Here is a 20712-nt window from a genome sequence, read left to right as displayed (position 1 = left end):
CATGCATTGGTACTTATTATATGTGCTCTTTTACGGATGTATATTGTAACTCAGTAAGTGGTATAGAAACGTATGCGACAATAGCAAAAAATGTAAACGCTACAGGAAACGGCAAAACTACAGGATCTGCAAAAACTGACCAGAAACAAATACTTCAAGGGCTCAATTTCCCCAAAGTGCCCTCCCAGAAGATACAGGTCCACCCCCAAGTCCTGCGGCAAGCTGGGGTGGTGGTGGCCAGAACAGGGCTTGCAACATGGGCCTAGGGGGAAGTCAGTGGCTGAGGCAGACATGTCATTGAGAAAAGTACATACTACCGGGGGGAGGGGAAGCTGTGCTAAGTGGGTGTATAATACATTCTTCACCAATGTTCTTGCTACCCATATTCATTCAAAACCTTGTTAAAAACAGCCATCTAGTCTGACACAAAATGGAATTACTCAAAACGGAATAAGTTAAACATCTTTTTCTAAAATCTAGTGTTTAGAAATTCCTTAATGGAAAAACACCAATAAAGCAAAGGCCTTATCAACACAAGGCTTGATTACTTGACATATAAGAATATAATAATTCACACTACTTGGAAAACTATTATACCATCTTCCTTTCTCTCCCCTACCAAGAAAACACCAGAGAAGTCAACCCAAAACAGACTTCCCTGTATTCTGCAGCCCGCTTGGTTAAAGCAATCACTCCCGTACAGAGTGGAGGACATGAGAAGGAGTACCAGGCCCGCCACACGAGGCCCTAAGGGTCACTGTGTCTGGTGACAGACACTGAGGCTGGAAGAGGCTGAGTGGCAGTCAAACGACATTTCTAGGGACTACTTCAGGCCCACAACACGCAGACAGGCTTTCTAAGACTGATGGTCCGGCACTCATCTTTCAAAGTACTTTAAATTTAAGCAGCCCAAAAATATGATCACAAAGCCCTTTTCTGGGGGTACTTTCTTCCACTAAGAAAGAATAAACACCTGAGTTCTGATGGTCTCCCTTTCGTTTCATCAGCTGCATGACAGAAGCTTCTCTTTGCGCCCCGAGCCCCACTAGGGCTCTTGGTCACGGGAGGGGGCAGTCACAGCCAGGCAGATGTATTCATTTTGTTTGTCTAGGACCCTCGTTGCCTTTATTTATTTTTTTAGAAAGAAATTCTTTTTCTACATTCAGTATTATTTTATATTAGTTTCAGGTGTACAGCCTAGTGATTAGACATTCATGTAATTTATGCAGTGACCCCCCTGATTAGTCTAATACCCACGTGGCATTACACGCAGTTGTTGCAACATTACTGACCATATTCCATAAGCTGTACTTTACATCCCGTGACTATTTTGTAACCACCAATTTGTATTTCTCCATCCCTTCACCTTTTTCTCCCAGCCCCCCGACTCCCCTCCCCTCTGGCAGCCATCAGTTTGTTCTCTGTATCTAGGAGTCTTTGTTCCGTGTTTGTTCTTTAGATTCCACATATAAGTGAGATCAGGTATTTGTCTTTCTCAGTCTGACTTACACTTATTTCACTTAGCATAATACCTTCTAGGTCCATCCACGACCTCTTTACTTTTTTTTAATCCAACAAACAGAGGTTGCTCAATGATCACTTATATGTGCTTACTTTATTTACGATTAATCCTGGAAATAACCCCGGGAGGCTGAGTACTGTTACCGCCTCCACTTTCCAGGTGAGGGAGATGAGGGTCAGAGAGGTTATGATCCTGCGCAGCGTCCCACAGCTAACACGTGGAGCAGCCAGGATTAGAACCCAGGCCACCAGCCCCCAGAGCCCACCGTTAACCACTACACCGCACCATCTCTCCACCCTGGCTTCCCTGAAGGATCACAAGTGGGTCTTACTAAAATGTTTATTTGATCTAAATTAAGAACGCAGAGAGCAGTGGGGCTACGCAGTAATGAGAGCAGCTTTCCAGAGTGGCTGAGGCTCCTCTCCCTCACGTACCTTCACCCAGGCCTCACCGTTGGCAGAGGACAAGTGCAGAGGCGCTAGGATGCTGGCACGGAAAGACTGCTCCAGGGAATGCCATCTGCTAACCTCCCGCATGCAGTGCCTAAGCTGGTATTTCCAGTTCCAATCTGGTTTCTGTCCCCAGACTTGGAACGGTTGGGCATCCATTCACCAAACATTAGTGCCAGGCACAGCGCTTAGGGCCTCGGGGCCCCTGCCCGGCATTGCTCACAGGGCATGGGAAGGGCAGAGGTGTCAATAAGTAAAAATGGCCTGAGCGGTAAAGGCTAGACGCCAGGGCTGAGGGAACGCTGCCAAGGGAGCGACGGCCCCTGGTGGGAAGCAGGGGCAGGGAAGGCTTCCCGAGGGAGGGGACACGAGTGGGTTCTTCAAGAGCTTTCCACTGACCTCCTGAAACCATGTGAATTACGGCAGAACAAAATTCAGACCAGAGTCCAGCAAGCTAGCTGAAGACGCCAGTGCTATGGGATTCGAGTGCACAGCCTCTAACCCGGCATAACCCACAGACATCGGGACAGCATCTGACCAGGCTGCGTCTCCTGTCTGATGCCTTCGTTATACGACAGTCACTTGGTGAAATGGCTGCCTTTATGGAGCTCCTTTTCAAAACTCCGTAAGATGAGTACTACTGGCCCCGTTTTACAAAAGGGAAACCACCACAGAGAAGTTAAGCAACCTGCCCGAGGTCACCCAGCACCACGGGATTCTAACTCAGGTCCCCTGATGGCTTCAAAGCCCGTCCTCTTTCTCCCACACTCTCATGACGCCCATGCAACTAGACCGGGGAGGGAGATTCAGAGTATCTGGCAACGGGTCGTGTCAAGTGGGGAAAGGATAAAATTTCTACAATCTGATTTCTTCCCTGTTCCTCTATTGGTCTGTCTTGCTCTAATACCACTGGTGTTTGTTTGTTTGTTTATGCTGAAAGTGTTTATATTTAGAACTCGCCAGCTGGGCTCAGCTTAGATGATCCCAGTTTTGTTGGCAACGTCCAAAGCGTCACAGTCAGGAGCCAGGGGAACATATGCCCGCTTCCCCCTCAGGCCTGATCAGGGGCTGACCTTGGCCACGTCAAGGTCATGGAGCCTCTTCCCAGCCCGTCTGGTCTGCTCTGGTGCATGTTGGCCTTGACGTCCACAGCGAACAGAGTGTGGGTGTCTTCTGTCTTCTCTGTGGCTGACTCGGTAGCTGGGGGACCTTGGTGACAGCGTGGTGGTCAAGCTTGTTTCTCCTGGGGTGCCTTCCCGGGATACCGGGCTGCCTTCAGAGCCGCGGTGCCTTGGGCCTTCAGAAGGTGGGTGAGTGACATGAAGTCTTCTCTGCGTGTGGCCGTGGACGCCTCTCAGCTCTGCTTTCTTTGCTTTCAGATCCTTCGCTCTGGCTTCGGCTTTGGGCGGGGCAGGGGCTTCCTCCTTCAGTTCTGGCGCCATCTCCATGAAAAGGCTCTAATACCACTTTTTAAAAAACAGCTTTAATGAGATATGATTCACATACAACTCAGCCCTTTAACATGGACAAGTCAATGGTTTTCGGTGTATTCGCAGATTTGTGCAGCCATCACCCCAGTCAATTTTCGGACATTTCCATCATCGCGGAAAGAAACCCCATACTCTTCAGCTCTCACTCCTCTCTCCTCCCATCCCTTCCCTCAGCCCTGAGCGAACACTGCCTCTTGCAAGGTAATTCTTAAAGAGGTTATGGGCACTCAGTAATCGGGTTGTTAAAACAGTGCCAACTGCAGCGCTGGGCTTCAGTCCTTCCTGCCTGGATAAAGCTAACAGCTGAGCCAGGGCAGGGAGAAGCCAGACCACTCAGGGGCAGATGCTGCAGTGAGAGGTGGGAGTACGTGGCGGCCCTACACCAGATGGGCTCCACGCTTCAAATGTCCCTGTTATTAACTAACAAGCCCGAAATGCAGAGCAGGTGGCCTACCGTTGGCAGGGAGGGCAGAGGTCATGCAAAAACCCAAGCAGAACCCCTCAGGTGGCAAGGCCTTATGCCATCGGGAATGCCCACCTCCCCATCACCAGAGGTGAAGGCCAAGATGACATGGGGTACCCAGAATGGGTTGTTCTGAGAAGCCAAACTACTCAAGGACCAACAGGATTCAGGCTTTAATGTCGAAGTGACCCCCCTCCCCAAGCTGCGTTCATTTGCTCTCTCAGCCCTCCTCCAATGCTGGGGCAAGGGGCACTACAAACAGACCATACAGAGCCCGGTTCCTCTCACACTTCTCCACACAGGACATCAGAAACACGCAGTGGAAACTGCTCAGCACTTACAAGGAATGAGCCCACAGATGCCACTGGGTAGATCACAGATACATCATGGTGACAAAGAGCACACACTGCGCGTCCCTATCTGAAATTCTACACCAGGCAAACTAACCTACAGTGACAGAGCCATGTTTGCCTGGGCTGGGGGCTGGGGGTGAGGTGGACTGACTACAGGGGCACACAGGACCTTCTGGGGTGATGGAGGCGTTTTCTGATTGGGACATGGCACTGCGGCCCCGCCTGAGCCCCTACCATCCGCTGTGCTGTATGTCAATTACCGTCTCAATAAAGAGAAAAGGGGGGAAGGACAGGAGGGAAAGGAGATGGGCGAGGAGAGGGGAAGAGAGAAAAAGAACGTGATGTACAGGACTTCTCCCACCCCAGCATCCAGTCACTCACGAGAACACCCTGCACGGAGCCTCTAATCAAAGACGAGATGATCACCTCTACGCAATGGTAGCACGGAGTGCATTTTACTGGGCCTCAATTCGGAGAAGAATCGATCCTCTGACATAAAGAAATGGTCCACTTTCTAACAAGATGAACTCAGTTCTCTCCACCAAGTAAAACAGTGTGATAACGCCTGTCAGAGACTTAGAAATGGTAGTTTTCAGTGACAGGTTTCCACAGCTGCTCAGCAGTCAGTAGACATGTAAAATCTAATGCAATAATTACAGGCATTAGCTTTTCTTTGTCTTCAAATGATAAGTAAATCTTAAATTCTGGAAACCTCCCATATTCCTAAGTAGGAATTGTAAAAACATTCTGATATGGTAAGGCAATCTTTTCTTTTTCGGGTAAGGGAAAGGGTAGTAGCTATGTTCAAATCCTACTTGCTAGCCTTTCATATTTTTCATGAACTGAGAAAGACATAAATAGAGCCATCCTACCTTTACTCTTCCCACATATATACATAAAAATGAAGAAACCAAGCCAAATTTCTAACATTCTCTATCAGAGAAGAAGGTGCCAGGATAAGCTGAGCTAAGTACCAATTCTATCTTTGGCAAAGTTAAAAAAAAAAAAAATAGCTAAAACTCTTTACATAAGCTTCTTTGCTTCTCTGGCAATGGCCCAAAGCTTTAAAAAAAAAAAAAAAGCCTGACTAAAGCAGAAAGCCCAACTGAGAAAAACTTCAAAGCACCAATGTGATAGAAAAAAAACAAATGTTAACTTTTTTTTTCCTTATGCATTTTACAAAAATCATGAGAAGCAACACCTGAATTTCTAACACATCCTGGTGGTGACGATGTCACACAGCCCCCCCGAGCCCTGAGCACAGCCTGAGCCTTCTTTGGACAACTCGCTGAAGGTGGAAAATGACCCCGGAAGAAAGGTCTGCATCCCAAAAGGAGTGGTGAGCAAGGTTTGTGGTGAGCTGGTGGGCATTTTCAGAAATAAAGTTAGAGATATGCTATGTTAATGTCTGACGGGAGGTTTGTCGGTGTGGTTTCCCCTCGTTGATTTGTATGTACCCTCTCTACGCTAGAATCCGGAAGTTACAGGCTAAATAATTCACCACACTTGTCCTTAAACAGCTTAGAGTCTAGTAGGAGAGACAGACAAGCAGCCAGAGGGCCACACAGTGTGATAAGTGCCACATAACAGACCTAAGCAGGGATCGCTAATGGGGAGCAGGGGAAGGGGCTGGGAAGAGGTGTGGGGAACTCTCCAGGAAAGCCGGGCACAGTGCTGAGTGAGGTGAAGGAAGGGTGTCACTCCTCCCCCAAGGGCCAGCAGGGCACCATGCCAGACGGAAGCTCCCAACTTGTACAGACGAATGTCTTTTTTTAAGAGCAGGAGAAGCAGCCAACAGAAGGCCACCAACTTTACCCTGCTCACTAAGGACATTAAAATAAAAGAAAAACCTCCCACCTCCCATTACTTCATTTCAAAGGCGTTTTAATAATAAAAAAAAGACATTTAAACATGAAAAAACAAGTCATACAACCTCAGAATAAGTGAAAAGCCTCAAACTAAATATCTTTAGCTTTGTAAAAGAGTAACTATTGTTGATATTTTGGCTGTGTGGCAGCAAAAGTGTCATCTTGCACTTGTGTGTAGAAGTCCTGCAAGTAGATAATAAAAATTAGATACTATTTTATGACATTTTATACATGCTTGCCAGGACCTTTACACACAGTAATAACCCTGCAAGGTGGGAGTATTACCAGCATTTTTCAGGGGGACATGGCCTGCCCACGGTCACACAGCGGTGGCAATGCACAGCGCTGCTGCACGTGGTTCCCGCCGACAGCAGAGCCCGCCTGGCCCCAAACACAGGCCACAAAGCCACGGGAGGGCTCTAGGAGAGCTCTGAGGTCCTCGTCAGAAGTAAACATCCATTTTATTGTTCTTGCTTTGAGGAGGGCAAAGGAAAAATTCTCCTCTGCCACCTTTTTTTTTTTTTTGTAGTCCCAAACAACCAACTCAAATCCTTTGTGAGACTAGGAGAGATATAAATATGGAAATAAATGACACTGTGATCCCAAGCATTCCAGATGCCACCATTGTCTTCTCCTTGCTCCTCCATCTTGGACCAGAGCCCGGGAAAAGCACAAGATGGGGAGACGGACAAGAATCAAGAACTCCAATGCGTCAAGAAACAGGAAACCTGTGGACGCTTAGTCGGATTTCCAATACGTACTTCACTGTGGCAGGTACTGGGCGCACATTAGGTGTTCAATAATGAAGGAATCCAAATCCTGTAGACACTGCTGGGTGTCACATAAAGTCAATGTAGAAGACATGGTCTCTAAGCTCTAAAAGCCTCCATTCTTGGTCTGAAATATGGAGATGATTATAAATAGAATACCAACTACAGACTTAAATGTAGATCTCAATTTACAAATTTTATGTTTTTCTTCCACTTTTACCATTTCAAATGAATGTCTATTGTACTTAAACATTTTAATGCACAGTTCCCAGGTGCTCCTGAACATGAGCCGAGATCCTGCTGTATGAGGATGAACCAGGTAACCACCCAGGTAACCACCCAGGAAACCACCCAGGTAACCACCCAGGTAACCGTCAGAGCCTGGCCCCCTGTAGGACCATCTGTAGACATCTGCGTGGAAAAGCGGAGCTGAGTGGGGCTAAGCAAGAGAGAGGGACAGCAGGAGCAGATGCATGACCTTGGCAAATTGCTAAGCGTCCCGTTCCTCTACGTGTGCCATGAACACAGCCTCAGTAATGACCACAGGAGCTGTGAAGATGAACCAAGGTAACGTCCACGCGGTGCGTTATTCAATGGTAGCCACTGTGGCCATCTGATGACAGAACTGGAAGCTCCCCACTGACCACAGCTCAAGTCACAGAAGAGTCCAAGGGGCCTCAGTAAGGGTGTCGCTGAAACACAGGAGGACGCATACTTAGGCGGCAGCAGCATGACGTTACGCCCCAGGAAACCGAGAGAGCAGGCGATGGATAAATGTCAGAAAAATCAATGAATCTCTGCCACAACAATCCAAATAGAAGAGACTATCAGAAGGCACAATGACCAAAAGGACAAAGCATGAAGAAGCGCGGAGCTGGTTCAGAAAGCCTAGCGGAGGAGGCCAGAGTGAGGGGACTTTGCCGAGAGGCCCCCTGGGCTGAGCACCAGAGTTCCTGGGCCAAACAACTCTGGGGCTCCCGCTGGGAAGGTCAGGGCGCTGCCAGGAACGTGCTGCGAGCAACCTGGCAGGACTCACAGGGGTCAGCAAGCAGCTCAGCCAGGCAGTGTCACTTTGCATCTGTGACAGGTGACCCGGCTTAAGAAGTAGTATAGATGAGGGACATATCTCCCAGGTGTGAAACCAAGCTAAAGCTGGGCAGGTTACAAACTAGTTTAAACAGAATGATCCCATTTGTTTTTAACCGTCATGTTTGTGTGTGTGTCAATACAACAATCTGGAAAAGTGCACAGCAAGGTGTCAGCAGTGCTTTTCTTCTTTTGAATATTTGTTTTTTAAAAGTACATAGATTAATTTTAGACTGAAAGAATGAACTGGTTTCTGTATGAGTTTTGAAACCTGGGCAGACCACACCGAGACAAAGTGTGGAAGGGCTGCTGAGAGCCCCCGTCTTGTACAAAGTGGGGTTGGAACCACGACCCTCACACATCCTCTGGAAACCAGCGGATACAGGGAGGGGACGGGCACACCCCACTTGCTTTTGTAAAATCCCTCATTGTGGAGAAACCCTAGAACAAGTTGCTATCAAGCAAAGCCTGCCTTTCCGCTAGCTCATTGCAGAGGGAGGAGTGTTGCCTCCTGAAGCTGCTTCACCAATTACGCACTATTTCAAGTGGAAAAAGAAAGGGGTGGGAGGCTGGCCCGGTGGCTCAGGCGGTTAGAGCTCCGTGCTCCTGACTCCAAAGGCTGCCGGTTTGATCCCCACATGGGCCAGTGGGCTCTCAACCACAAGGTTGCCAGTTCAACTCCTCGAGTCCCCCAAGGGATGGTGGGCAGCGCCCCCTGCAACTAAGATTGAACACGGCACCTTGAGCTGAGCTGCCGCTGAGCTCCCAGATGGCTCAGTTGGTTGGAGCACGTCCTCTCAACCACAAGGTTGCTGGTTCGACTCCCGCAAGGGATGGTGAGCTGCGCCCCCTGCAACTAGAAACGGCAACTGGACCTGGACCTGGAGCTGAGCTGCGCCCTCCACAACTAAGACTGAAAGGACAACAACTTGACTTGGAAAAAAGTCCTGGAAGCACACACTGTTCCCCAATAAGGTCCTGTACCCCTTCCCCAATAAAAAAAAAAAAATCTTAAAAAAAGAAAAAATATATCCCATGATTCTTAAAAAAAAAAAAAGAAAGAAAGAAAAAGAAAGGGGTGGAATTCCTGAGTGCTCATGGCCTGAAGTCGGAGATTGTACGAACCATTTCTGTAAAGAAACAAGTCATAGAAGAGTCAAGCCTCTCGGCTGCACCCCAAGGCAGCAGGTGCTGGCCCAGCCTCAGACCAGCAACCTCATCCTCAGTGGGCAGGTCCTTTAAAAGATGGACATCACGGGAGTTCATTCCACACAGAGGCAGGTCTGAGGGAGACATTCTGGGGAATGAACAAGTCTTAATTTGCTGGATGAGCTGAACCAAATGCAGGGGCCCCACCCCAGCCACGTCCACACACAGGCAGGCAGGAGACTGCTCAGGCTCTCACAACCAGGCCACCCTAGAGATCAGCCAGCAGCCTGACAGCCCCATCCCAAAGACGGGACAGAGATCCCAGTGCCCCTGACAGCCCATGACCCACAGAGCTGTGACCACCAAACCCATCCACTAACATGCACACGCAAAGCTGCTCAAAGGTCTATGACAGGTAAGAAGGGCGGCGGCAAATGGATAAACCGATCGAGTTCATGCTGACGAATTCTTTTTTTTTTTTCAATTTATTGGGGTGACAATTGTTAATGAAATTACATAATTTCAGGTGTACAATCTGTATTACATCATCTATAAATCCCATTGTGTGTTCACCACCCAGAGTCAGTTCTTCCATGCTGACGAATTCTTAAAGGGCGACATCACCCAGTGTACTCACTGTGTTTCATGACAGCCACACCTTTACAATCCACAAGGCTGTCATGTGTCTGCAGGTTAATGGGGGGAAACACAGACAGAGCGAGTGTCCCCAGCCCTGGGTCCCTCTGCACTTGTTCCCCCAGGACACTGGGCCACAATCCACTCTAATCCCTGCCTATGAGAAACTGTCTTGGGTTCCGGAGGCTGGACTAGGATCTTTACGTGGCATCAGGATTCCTCTGCCACATTTGTTGAAAGACCAGACTCCCAGTCTGTAACGTCAAAATACATATAAGAAATAGGTCGTGTAAAAGGGATCAAATATATGGTGATGGACAGAGAACTGACTCTGGGTGGTGAGCACACCATGTGAGATATAGAGGATTTAATACAGAATTGTACACCTGAAATCTATGTAACTTTACTAACAATGTCACCCCAATAAACTTCAATTAAAAAAAAAGAAATAGGCCCTGTCCACATTCATTCGTTAGATTTAGATGGTCTTTCCAACAAATTAGCATAACAGTAAGTGGTAAAGATTTTCTTCTTGTTCCACAAATGTATTGCAACTAATTTGCAACCTCACTTTAATTGGAATTCTTTTCTGGTGGCACAGCAATGAGCTTTCTTCCTCCAAGACTTTAAGGATTATTATTACACAGTTACGAGCAATGCCATTTAACATTCGTTTAGATGCAAGTCTTTTCCCAATGGCAGCTCTGGGAAGAACCAAACACGTCTGCGCTGAGTAACAGCCTGCACAACTGGCAACAACCAACATGACAACACCTGCACTTTCAAAGCCATCTGGACTTCATCATGGCTGTAGATTAGAAATATTTTCCCCTTCATTTTTTATGGAAAATGTCACTCATAAAAAAAAAGAGAAACTAGAATAATGACCCCAGATTTCCAGTTAACAAATGGCCAAGCTCGTTTCACCTGAGACTGTGAAAATGGTTCAATGCTCCCAGAACCATGTGACCCAAATGTGTCGTCACCTGACCTGGTGGGGCCACCCTGAGCCTGGCACCCACAGCATGAGTCCTCACGCTGGGAAGAGGAGGCAGGGCAGGGGCCCTGCACTGAAGAGACCCGCAGCAGAGACCCGGGGAAGCAGAGCTATTGAAACATTATAAAACCAAGGAATGAAAACAGGAAGGCTGCAAGGTCAACTCAGCAGGGACAACTCATGCTGACGTGACTGTCCTCCCTGCTATGACATGATGAGGGGGCCACTTCACCTCTGCAGTATTCTACCCCCAAATTCATAAGACCAGTCGAACAATGTGAAAAAACACCAGGCAAACCCAAATCGAGGGCCACTCCACAAATTATCCAAATAAGCACTCTTCAAAACTGTCAAGGTTGGGGCCAGCCCGGTGGCGCAGGCGGTTAGAGCTCCACGCTCCTAACTCCGAAGGCTGCCGGTTCGATTCCCACATGAGCCAGTGAGCTCTCAACCACAACAACAACAAAAAAAACACAAACAAACAAACAAACAAAACTGTCAAGGTCATGAAAAATAAGGAAAGACAGAAACTGTCACAGACCAAGGAGACCAAGGAGACATGACAACCGAACGCAATGTGATATCCTGGACTGGAGCCTGGAACAGAGAAACTCAGTGGAAAAACTGGTGAAATCTGAGTAAAGTCTGTAGTTTAGTGAACAATGAGGTACTAATGTTAATTGCTTAATTTTGACAAACGCACAGCGGTTACGTAAGGTATTAACATTAGGTGAAAAGTGGGTGAATGGTTCATGGGAACTCTATTATCTTTGCAACTTTCCTGTATATCGAAAATGTTTTCAAAATACAAAGTTCACCACAGAAATAACCTAAAACTTGTAACTGGCTCCTGCGTGTCCATTATGTCCTTCACAAGGAGTCAGCGACAACGTGGTCTGCGTTTTAAAACTCAGCCTGGAAAGATGAAGCCTAAAGAAATAAAAGATTTGTTTTATGAAATCTCAAGGAAGCAAGCACCTTGAAATGAAGGCGGGGGCCTCTGGAAGCTCAAGGCCACTCGAGGTGACAGACGGCGGTGCCCCGCTGGACTGAGCCGGACACTGAGCGTCTGTGTGACTGCGGCAGGAGCTGTGCTGACGGCGAGAAGTGGCTCCCAAAGCCCGAGGCCCCCAGTCTGCTCAGAGGCCGCCCTCCCTTGCTGCTCCCACCCTGTCCGGTTCTCTCCCCTCCAGCCCACCCTTGCGGCACCTCGTCCGTCGGCAGGTTCCCGCTAGGCTGGACACAATAAAAGGAGGCAGTATGACACAATACCATGTGATAATTTCTTTTTTAAAAACTAGGTTTTTATGTAGCTGGAGACAAGATGGACTGCACTCGGAACCGTGCACTAGGAAACCTGAGGTCGTAGCTCTGCACAAGGAGGGGCTGGAAGAAGCAGGCGCAGTTCTCCCTGGGGGCTCTCCGGCCAGGACCCCACGGTGGGAACTGCCTCAGTGACGAAGGAGTCACTCATGCTTGTAGATGGCTCTGTAGGCGTCCCTTTACAACAGTACCCCCCCACACACACACAGTTTACACAGGACACAATTCTAGAAATAAAAGCACACACCTGGATTTTCAAATTATGAACAGCATGTGGGGATTTAATTCATGCTGAACCAGATTTAAGAAGACCTGTTCTGAGGCCAGTGCATCGTGAGCGCTCCCACGGGGCGGCAGGACGCGGCCCACACACGGGAGTGGCCGCGAGCCACGAAGGCTTCTGTGAGACGTTCCTACCCAGACGCCCGCCTGCAACGAAATGACTGAACGACAGAGAGAATCAGCAGTAGAGCTTTTTAAATAATCCTTTAAAAACGACAGAAGAAGAAAAAAGAAAAAAAAAAAGACAGAAGACATTCTTAGAAAGGCTGTGCTATTTCTCCAGAACAGCAGCTGGAAGAGGAAGAGGCTGCCACGTTTCTCGGATGAGGCCATCCCTCGCGCGCAGCGTCACCCTTTCCACTCCGCAGGTAACTGCAGGGTCTTGCACGACGCGGGCCACAGCTCCCCAGCACCCCGAATCAGGGACCAGGAACCCGTCCAAGCGCCCTTGCCCAGCAGCTTCACTGAGGATTCCCGCTTTAACTGGACATTGAGAAAACGGCTACCTATGCTTTTTCCACGCAGTTGTATATGTTTTATTAAACTAGCAACTCTCCAAATAAACCTTGGACTTTACACCTCTGACAGTCGCAAAGTTCACGAGCAAGTCTCAGGCAACGTACCTGGCCGTGCCCCAGCCCGCGTGCCAGGCATGGCCCTGCCCGGACACCTAGGGGGATGGGCTGCTGGCCTCTCCGAGCTGCCCTGGAAGCAGGCTGTGTCCTCCATTCAATCTCAGGCCTGTGCCGCCCCCCCCCCCACCGCCCAGTTCCTTCCCCATCATGGATGCTTCACTGCCCTTGTTTCCTTGGAAAGCACCCGTGACAGGACTTAGCACCTAGGGGTACAGCATATGCTGAAAGGAGAAAAGGGGGGAAAGCCCCAGGAGAGAAATGGCAGCCCCACCCCGGGGGACACAGGGCTCAGGGGTGAATGCCAAGACTCAGGAAGAGAAGTGTAGCCTCGACTCACAGCCCACCTGCTGTGTGATCCCAGGTTGATTTCCCTCTGAGCCTCAGTTTCTTCAACTATAAAAAGACCAGCATCTCCTACTTCTTTTCCTTCTTTCTCCACCCCAAACCAATGCAAGGCGGCCATCTGGAACGAGTGCATCTGCTCTGCAGACCCAGCTGACCCTCCAGGAGGCTGTGCCAGGGCCTCAGGTGGGTGGGGGAGAATTAGCAAGTCCATTTGACCAGCATGCTGTCTGAGCGACATGGCACCATATGCACCGTACTTGTTAGACAGGTGGAGTGTTGGTCATTCTGACTCTCGAATCATCTCTCCTAGGTCGGAACCTGAGAGAATTTAACGTCAGTGCTCAGTGCTTAGCCTTACGAAGCTCCCACCATGTGCTCGTTAAGTGCTTTTAGGGAGACAGAGAGCCATTAAGACAAAGTCCCCATTCTCGTGACTTACTCATAAGGAAGATAAAACTAAAATACTTTTTTTTTTTTAAGATTTTATTGGGGCAGGGGAACAGGACTTTATTGGGGAACAGTGTGTACTTCCAGGCCTTTTTTCCAAGTCAAGTTGTTGTCCTTTCAGTCTTAGTTGTGGAGGGCGCAGCTCAGCTCCAGGTCCAGTTGCCGTTGCTAGTTGCAGGGGGCGCAGCCCACTATCCCTTGCGGGAGTCGAACCCGCAACCTTGTGGTTGAGAGGACGTGCTCCAACCAACTGAGCCACCTGGGAGCTCAGTGGCAGCTCAGCTCAAGGTGCCGTGTTCAATCTTAGTTGCAGGGGGCGGAGCCCACCATCCCTTGCAGGACTCAAGGAATTGAACTGGCAACCTTGTGGTTGAGAGCCCACTGGGCCACGTGGGAATCGAACCGGCAGCCTTCGGAGTTAGGAGCATGGAGCTCCAATTGCCTGAGCCACCGGGCCGGCCCTAAAATACTTTTATTAAAAGGCAGAATGGAGGAAGGGAGGGTGGTACGCTGACCGAGTGCAGACAGAAACAGACCCACAGGGCTGGAGGGAACGAGGAACGGGGAGCTGGTGTTTAATGGGTGCAGAGACTCGGGCTGGGAAGATGAGTGTTCTAGAGATGGACAATGGTGGCGGCACAACATGTTAATGTATTTAATGCCACAGAATTGTATGACTTTAACTGGCTAACATAGTAATTTTTATGTTATAAATATTTTACTGCAATAAAAAAATAAAATTTAATTGAGAAAGAAAGAAACAGACCCACCCGTATTTCTGAACATCCTGTATGCCAGAGGTCAGTGTCCCAAGGCATGGAAGGGACTCGTCAGTCATCCACTTGGAAGACGAACAACTGGATCCCTAGTTCACACCAAACGCAACAACCCACTCCAGGTAGACGAAGGTTTAATACGAAAAGCAAAACTTGAAATTTTAAAAGAAAATATAGAAAAATACGTAGGCAGGAAAAGATTTCCCTTAAAAAGTCATTAAAAATACCTAAGATTAATATAGTCAACTACATTGAAATGAAAAATGTTTAACAAGAGCCAACATAACGAAAGTGAAAAGAGATGCACAAACTTACAGACATTTTCTGCGCCTCAGATCCCCACTAAGCTGGTTAGGATACAGAATGTGTAAAGAACCCACACAAATCACTAAGGGAAACACAGACCACCACAAGAAAACTGAGAAAAGGCCTGACCAGGATTGCCACCGAAGAGCAGCATGAACTGCTGACATCGCTGTGAAAGGACGCCCGTCCTCCTCCGTGACAGGAAGGCACGCTGAGGCCAGAAGGAGATAACGCCTGACACACACTGGATGAGTCCAGTGAGGAAGTGACAACACAGGGTGGACAGGACGTGGGCACCGGAACTTGCATCATGACTGCTGGGAGAGTAAATGGCAGCGTCACCTGGGCGTGGCATTTCTGCAAGCCGAGCGCACACGACCCCAGGAGCCAGCAAGTCTGCTGCTCCGTGTAAACCTGAGAGAAACGAGTGCACAGCAGACCCGTCGAAGGAGGCTTCAGGGCCACGGCACCCCTAACGGTCAACAAACGGAAGTGAACCAGGATCTGCGACAGGAGAATGATAAACTGTGGTCTAGGCACATGATGGTTTATTTTATGTGTCAACTTGACTGAGCCCCAAAGTGCACAGATATTGGATCCAACATTATTCTGGGTGTTTCTGCAAGGATGTTTTCAGACAACATTAACATTTTACCTGGTTAAGAAATTGCCCTCCATAAAGGGGGGCGGGGGAGGTTGTCCACTCAGTTGAAGGTCTGAACAGAACAAAAAAACCCAACTCTTCCCCAGTAACAGGAATTCTCCGCTGTCACCGTCAACCCGCCTGGGTCCCTGGGCTGCCAGCCTGGGACAGGTCTGGAACTGCACGATCGGCTCTCCCGCGGCTCCGGCCTGCTCGTCCAGACTCCAGATGTGGACTCACTAAGCTCCATCACCACGTGAGCCAGCTCCTTCAAGTTCACCGCCTCTGTGCACACACATCCTAGGAGAGCCTGACGAATACAGTGCTCATGGTGGAATATTATTCAGCAGTAAAAATGAAGGAAAACACAACCTGCAGATTACTTGATCCCATTTTTATAAAGTTCAGAAACAAAACTGAATATATTAGTTATAGATACGTATATATGTGTGTAAGGATGCTTTTTCAAAAAAAGAAAAGAAGGAACTGAGAGACCAGAAGACACCCTGGAATGCCTTAGCCCTGGCAGGACAGCCCACTAGGAGCTGCCCTGTGGGACAGGCTGCCAGGTTTTTAGAATTATGCTTCGAAATTTACATATCCATCACACATTGTTTACATGAATTTTCAGTTATCTAATAAAATATTTCTAAACTCAAGATAGAGAAGAAAAGTGCCATAAGAAAGACACAAGGAAGAAACACGTGTTCGCCACATTCCAGGTCTAACGCAGGCCAGCGATGAGTTCCACCCCCTCCCAAACACAGAGCTTTCTGGGCCAGTTGGGAAGGTCAACCTGGCCTGAAGCCTCCAGGATTCGGAGCGTTCAACCTTCCCGTCCAATCTCATTCTGAGGACATTGGTGCGTGTATTTTGCATACAGGAGAGAAGAGGGGTTAGAAGTGATAACTGAGCAAATCCTCAGAGCACAGAGTCACGGGCACCTGCTGGTGACCCGCCTGTCACTCTCAATGTCACAGGTCACTCCCAGTACTCTTCCTGCTGCCATGCAACTGCTCCCCTGGCTTGTGACTTTAACAATCCTCCTCCCCACCCAACCCCAGGAATTCATTCCTGGTTCCTGCAGGGTGAACCAGGAGCCACCCCACGTGGTGAAAGGCCAATGGGAAATGCCAGCCTCAGGGACAGGTGGTGACAAGATCCAGGCAGCAAAAAGAAACCCAGGAGCCGGCTCAGGCTAGACAGACTGCCACAGCCATTCCTCTGGCCCCTCTCTCCACACGAGCCTGTCCACAGGATCAGCTGGGGGTTCACAGATGTGGGGGAACAGTATTCCACACAGCTCTCCCCGTCATACCTGGGGCATAATGAAATGACCACTTAATGTGCTTGTTCCTGGGTTCCGGTAAATATTTCTGTATTTATGTAGATTCCTTCTATAACCATGTGAGAGTTGTATTAGGATTAACTGCAGAATTTTATTATATGCCTTTCAAACATCTGTTACTATATGTCAACAAAGGTTTTCCCTTTAATTTTATGTAAATTGTGAAGCATGACATTAACTGAGCACTTACTGTGTGCCACGCAAGCCCTGCTCTAAGTGCTTTGCACGTATTATCCCATTTAGTCCTTACATCAACCCTTTGCGATGGTACTATTCTTGTCCTGCTAATTTTACAGATGGAGAGTAAAGCTCAGGGAGACTGAATAATTGGGCCAAAGGCAGAGAGCGAGGAGCTGGGAGGACCGGGACACACCCAGCCAGGACAGGGACACGCCATGCCAGGACTTCCGCCGGCCGCCACACTTACTCTCGTTGCGCTATCCTTGCACTTCTGGAATAACCCTCACTGGGTCATGGAGAATTAATCTTTTACTACACTACTGTATTCAAATTATTATTTATTTAGAAACATATTTAGCAATGTTGCAAATATATGTGTTAATATATATCTCCATACACACACATACAGAGGAAATTGTTCCATAGTTTCCTGTAGACCACGATGGAACACAAACTAAACTCTATAAAATAGAGATACACACATTTGACTACATAAAAATCTTTAAATTTAACGGGGAAAGATGCCTAAATAAAATAAAAACAAATTGTAGAAACAAAAGCCAGGGGACATATTTCCAATACATACAACAAAGGATGTATAGCTCAATATACAAAGAGCTCCTAAAACTGAAAAGAAAAACAATGAGAGAAAAGAAACGGACAAAGGATATGCGTATAGAATTCAGAGAAGAAATACAAACGGCCAATAAACATGTGACCTGATGCTCAACCTCACTAGTCCTCAGGAAAATACAAATTCAAATAAGAAGGATACTATTTCATCCAGCAAAAAACAACCCCTGCGGCCGGGAGAAATGCCCAGAAAGGGGGTCATCTTGACTGGGCCTCATATGCCACGGGTAGAAGTACGTCCTACAAAAAGGCTGCTGCACTTCGATTTGGGGTAACTACCAAAACCCGCGCCGCTGGCGAGCTACCTGGAGGCCAGCAGGCGCCCGTCCATTCGACATGAACACCTGGCCGTGCAGGGCGCTGCTGTCAGCTCTTTGTTCGCAGGGCTGCAAATCAGGTGTGCGTCAGGCAAAGGGAAGCGAAAGAGCAAGCTGCTGAGTGAGGCCTGCAATATCTTACTCCTTCCTTAGAAGCAGCACCGATGTCTGTGAGCCTGCAGAAAGTTGTGGAAGGCGCGGCTGCACCAGCTCCGAGTGCCAGGCCGGAGGTTCACTCCCACTTAGCTGTGCACACATCTTTCTGTTTCATTGGCCTGAGCATATAGTGACAAATGCCGTAAGTGGGAACCCTGAGAACTGTGAGAAATCTAATCAGGAATATTGCACACCAAGTGGGGGGCAAAGTCCATTTTCTCCAGCTGACTGCCTTGCCACTGGGCCACTCCCAGGTGACTCCCTCCTACCTGAGCTCACCCTCCCACACAGGGCGGACTCGGGAAGGCCTCCGTGGTTTCGGGAGGCAGTCAGGCAACATTTCTTGAATTCCTATGAATCACAGTATTTCTTGAGTTCCTATGAATGATGTGCTGTGCTTTTTAGCCTCTAGAAGTTTAGGTGGGCTCACTGGAGACACACAAAGTTGTATTTCCCTCCTGGATGCGGCCTGGCCCTGGGTTAATGTAACGTCCATTTCATGCTGCAAAGCTTTTCTGTGGGGGCTTCTGCCCAGCACACATTCCTCCTCCAGGGAACAGCATTCCCAATAACCGGGCTTTGGGGAATACCCCTGCCCTTCGAAACGGTCATCCCTCCCAGCTCATTCAGGTTCCCTCTGAGTCTGTGAGGCCACCCCAGCCACTGTCTTCCAAGGACGTGCTCTTAGGTCCAGGCTGGCTTAGGACCACACACCCATGACGGGGACCGTGACAGGGCCGCTGTTTCCTCCTGACGACTCCCCGCAGCCAGGCACACAACAGAGGTATAAAGAAGCTTGGTCAGGACTGTGCCTCTACAAAAGACCGACACTGGTTAGATGTGCTGAGCACCGCCCGAGGCCCAAGGACAGTTACCTCTGGTTACACCTCCGACACAAAAACATGGGACTAAGCACAGAAAGAAACGGAAGGCCGGCGTCAAATACCTGCTCTTCGACGAATGCTCCGATCCTTTCCTGCTGGGAGCACATGCGCTCTCTGAAGGCATCTGCTACTTTTTAACTTGTGTCATGGTTAGTGGCACGCAGACATTGCCCCCACTAGGCTGGAAGCTTCCTGACAGCAGAATCACTGTTGAATTTACTAAAGGACTTCCTTGGCACAGCGACCATATGTGGCGAACAGCTACGCGTTGCCCAGTGGGCTCAACGACAGTTATCCCCAAATCTGTTTATGCCAATTGTACATATAAGTATATAAATGTATTTACAAATATATACATTTAAGTATAAATATATGTATATGTATATATGTGTGTATATATATATATATACACGCACACACACAAACTGTGTACTCATAAGCCTATGAAACACACGTAAGTACACAGTTGTTTCTATGAAAACTACAAGTTGCTAAAATTTTAAAAACTTTGTAAAAGTCCTAACTCAATTACAGGTGTAGGTATAGGTGTGGGTTAGACAAGTGTAAAGGATTGGGTAAAATTTTGTAAAAATCTAGGATTTAGCAATTCAGGTTGCTTCACGCCTCTAAATTCTCAATCCGCTTCAAGTAAAACCCAAATAGGAACACAAGAATGGTAGGTGTGGCTTATGTGAGGCAACAAGTGACAATTCTGATCAGCAGATCCAAAGTAAAATAAAAGGTCAATAAAAGATTGGTCCATGAGACACACTGGGGTTTTTTTCAAGTTAAAAATCAAATGCCTAAACCATGTATTATTTTTTATGATTCTTGCTTTACCCAACTTCTTTAGATAACTGACTGCTGGCCAGTCACAGTCCCATGAGACAAATGGTGAGTGACCACTGGTCAGCTGTCATGTCTAGTCCTGGGGCCTCATGGGAGATAAGCTGGTGTAAAACTCAGCTGCATGAGCTGCGCACAGGCCATGGGCACAGACCTTAGCCGGGCACTCAGATATTCCGCCCTGCCCTCAATGAAAATAGAGCAGCTGTAAAATTTGCTTAAAGATCAGGACAAATTAAGAAAAGCACCTAATTCAGAATTCTCCATTTCCAACTTAAAAGAAAAAGCCCCAGGCTTCCCTGAAGGTTCTCTGAAGTTGATATGTTAACCTAATAAAACTCTGCTCCCACCTCCCCCGCCCCATCTCTCCAAACTGAATCTGGAGATGAAGGGAAAACCCACCTGCCAGGGACAAAAGCATGGTGACTGTGACCACCTGTGCCTGACTTAGGACAGCTGCTTAGCTATACCTGACGCAAAGATGGCTCCAGGTGGAAAAACGATTCCCTTCACTCTCGCTGCAGAGCATCTGGGAATAAGGAGCAAAGCAAACCAGAGGGAATGGAAATTAAACATTTCTTCCTTCACCTGTGCCAGAAGGTTGCACAGCTTTGGCCTGTGTGGCTGTTACAAGACTAACAACCAGGGACAGAGCTGGGCGCCACCCCATCCCCTTGGCACAACAATGCCACCAACTTAATAACGAAGAGACTGGAAAGCCAAGTGGTGGTGACTGATTACTTCCAAAGAGGCAACTGTGGGTCCAACAAAAGCAGGGAGGGCAGGTGGCTGGAAAACAAAGCAGGGC

General features: G+C 48.2%; 1 protein-coding gene across 16 annotated transcripts in view; it reads right to left on the bottom strand.

Annotated features, from left to right (window-relative positions):
• The window catches only part of PACSIN2 (protein kinase C and casein kinase substrate in neurons 2), a 111821-nt gene that overhangs the window by 69755 nt on the left and 21354 nt on the right, over positions 1-20712 (bottom strand). For 2 of the 16 annotated variants that reach the window (XM_081059126.1, XM_081059135.1), the window contains exon 2: positions 6907-7042. The exons of the other annotated variants lie outside the window; for them this stretch is intronic. The gene's annotated coding sequence lies outside the window, so the exon portion shown is untranslated. The remainder of the gene's footprint in view (positions 1-6906; positions 7043-20712) is intronic. 16 annotated transcript variants of the gene reach the window in all.

This window comes from Rhinolophus hipposideros (genome assembly GCF_964194185.1).
Source record: "Rhinolophus hipposideros genome assembly, chromosome: 9".
Taxonomy (NCBI): domain Eukaryota; kingdom Metazoa; phylum Chordata; class Mammalia; order Chiroptera; family Rhinolophidae; genus Rhinolophus; species Rhinolophus hipposideros.
Note: the sequence above shows the minus strand (reverse complement) of the source record. Positions and strands in the feature narration are given on the sequence as shown.